Source organism: Arachis duranensis, chromosome 4 (assembly GCF_000817695.3).
Source record: "Arachis duranensis cultivar V14167 chromosome 4, aradu.V14167.gnm2.J7QH, whole genome shotgun sequence".
Taxonomy (NCBI): Eukaryota; Viridiplantae; Streptophyta; class Magnoliopsida; order Fabales; family Fabaceae; genus Arachis; species Arachis duranensis.
This window is the reverse complement of record NC_029775.3, coordinates 71358213-71360823: the sequence shown is the minus strand read 5'-3', so window position 1 is coordinate 71360823 and position 2611 is coordinate 71358213. Positions and strand designations below refer to the sequence as shown.

The 2611-nt window shown below is 35.9% G+C and overlaps 1 non-coding gene across 1 annotated transcript; it reads left to right on the top strand.

Moving 5' to 3' along the window:
* Nucleotides 1-225: 225 nt before the first annotated feature.
* Nucleotides 226-333, top strand: LOC127747102 (small nucleolar RNA R71). Its single transcript, XR_008008905.1, has one exon. It is a non-coding gene; the product is annotated as a small nucleolar RNA R71 (small nucleolar RNA).
* The last annotated feature ends 2278 nt before the right edge of the window (nt 334-2611 follow it).

Genomic DNA, 2611 nt, shown 5'->3' with positions numbered 1-2611 from the left:
CAGAGTGTCAATCTCAAGAACTCTTTTCTTCTGATTTGTCCCATTGTTCACAGGATTTCTTTTAGAAGTGTACATGAATTGGTTATTTTCAACCATTTCAATTAGTTCTTGAGCTTCAGTAGGCGTCTTCTTTAGATGAAGAGATCCTCCAGCAGAGCTATCTAAAGACATCTTGGACAGTTCAGACAGACCATCATAGAAAATACCTATGATGCTCCATTCAGAAAGCATATCAGAGGGACACCTTCTGATTAATTGTTTGTATCTTTCCCAAGCTTCATAGAGGGATTCTCCTTCCTTCTGTCTGAAGGTTTAGACTTCCACTCTAAGCTTACTCAATTTTTGAGGTGGAAAGAACTTTGCCAAGAAGGCATTGACTAGCTTTTCGCAAGAGTTCAGGCTTTCTTTAGGTTGTGAGTCCAACCATGTCCTAGCTCTGTCTCTTACAGCAAAAGGGAATAGCATAAGTCTGTAGACCTCAGGGTCAACCCCATTAGTCTTGACAGTGTTACAGATTTGCAAGAATCAGGGTTAACCCCATTAGTCTTGACAGTGTCACAGATTTGCAAGAATTCAGCTAAAAACTGATGAGGATCTTCCAATGGAAGTCCATGGAACTTGCAATTCTGTTGCATTAGAGAAACTAATTGAGGCTTAAGCTCAAAGTTGTTTGCTCCAATGGCAGGGATAGAGATGCTTCTCCCATAGAAGTCGGGAGTAGGTGCAGTAAAGTCACCCAGCACCTTCCTTGCATTGTTGGCATTGTTGTTTTTTTCGGCTGCCATGTGTTCTTCTTCTTTGAAGATTTCTGTTAGGTCCTCTACAGAGAATTGTGCCTTAGCTTCTCTTAGCTTTCGCTTCAAGGTCCTTTCAGGTTCAGGATCAGCCTCAACAAGAATGCTTTTGTCTTTGCTCTTGCTCATATGAAAGAGAAGAAAACAAGGAAATATGGAATCCTCTATGTCACAGTATAGAGATTCCTTGAGGTGTCAGAGGAAAAGAAAAATAGAAGGCAGAAGTAGAAGAATTCGAACTTATCAAGAGAGATGGAGTTCGAATTGTTCATTGAGGGATAGTGTTAGTCCATAAATAGAAGGATGTAAGAAGAGGGGAAGTAATTTTCAAAAATTAAGTAAAAGATTTTGAAAACATTTTGAAAAACACTAATTGATTTTCGAAAATAAGAGTGGGAAAGAAATCAAGTGATTTTTGAAAAAGATTTTGATTGAAAAACTATTTTGAAAAAGATGTGATTAAAAAGATATGATTGGTTTTAAAAAGATGTGATTGAGAAGATATGATTTGAAAAACATTTTAAAAAGATTTGATTTTAAAAATTAATAACTTGGCTAACAAGAAAAGATATGATTCAAACATTAAACCTTTCTCAACAGAAAAGGCAACATACTTGAAATGTTGAATCAAATCATTAATTGATAGCAAGTATTTTTGAAAATGGAAAAAAAATGATTTTGAAAAAGATTTGATTGAAAAGATTTGATTTGAAAAAGATTTGATTTTGAAAAACTTTGAAAACTTGAAGAAAATTTGCATTAAAAATAGAATCTTCCCTCCTGTGCCATTGATGAGCGGAAAAAAATTTGATTTGAAAACAAAATCTTCCCTCTTGTGCCATCCTGGCGTTAAACGCCCAGAATGGTGCACATTCTTGCGTTTAACGCCCAAAGCACTACCCTTTTGGGCATTAAACGCCCAGCCAGGCACCCTGGCTGGCGTTTAAACGCCAGTTTGCCTTCCTCACTGGGCGTTTTGAACACCCAGCTTTTTCTGTGTAATTCCTCTGCAGTATGTTCTGAATCTTCAATTCTCTGTATCATTGACTTGAAAAGACACAAATTAAAAATATTTTTGGATTTTTAATAGTGAGGAATAATCAAAATGCAACTAAAATCAAATACACAATGCATGCAAGACACCAAACTTAGCAGTTTGTATACTACTGACACTAACAAAATGAGAATGCATGTGAGAAACATAAACACTCAAGTCAAGAGAATTTAAAAATCAGAGCAATGAAATCATCAAGAACAACTTGAAGATATATGCATGAATGCAAGAAGAACAGAAACATGCAATTGACACCAAACTTAAAATGAAACACTAGACTCAAACAAGAAATTTTTGGATTTTATGATTTTGTAAATTTTTTGTGTGCTTTTCGAAAATTAAAGTGGAAAAAGAAAATAAAGATATCAAAATGAGAATTCCAGGAATCATGCAATGTTAGTCTAAAGCTTCGGTCCAGGAATTAGACATGGCTTCATAGCCAGCCAAGCTTTCAAAGAAAGCTCCGGTCCAAAACACTAGAGCAGGACATTGCATTCAAGAGCTAAATTGATGAGAATCAATCAGCTTTGGTGATGATAAGAACATCACTTTGAAACATTAGAATTCATTCTTAAGAACTCTGAAGAAAAAATACCTAATCTAAGCAACAAGATGAACCGTCAGTTGTCCATACTCGAACAATCCCCAGCAACGGCGCCAAAAATTTGGTGCACGAAATTGTGATCAATACTTTTCACAACTCAAATAATCCCCGGTGATGAACCCAAAAACTTGGTGTTCAATACCATGGCATAAACACAAC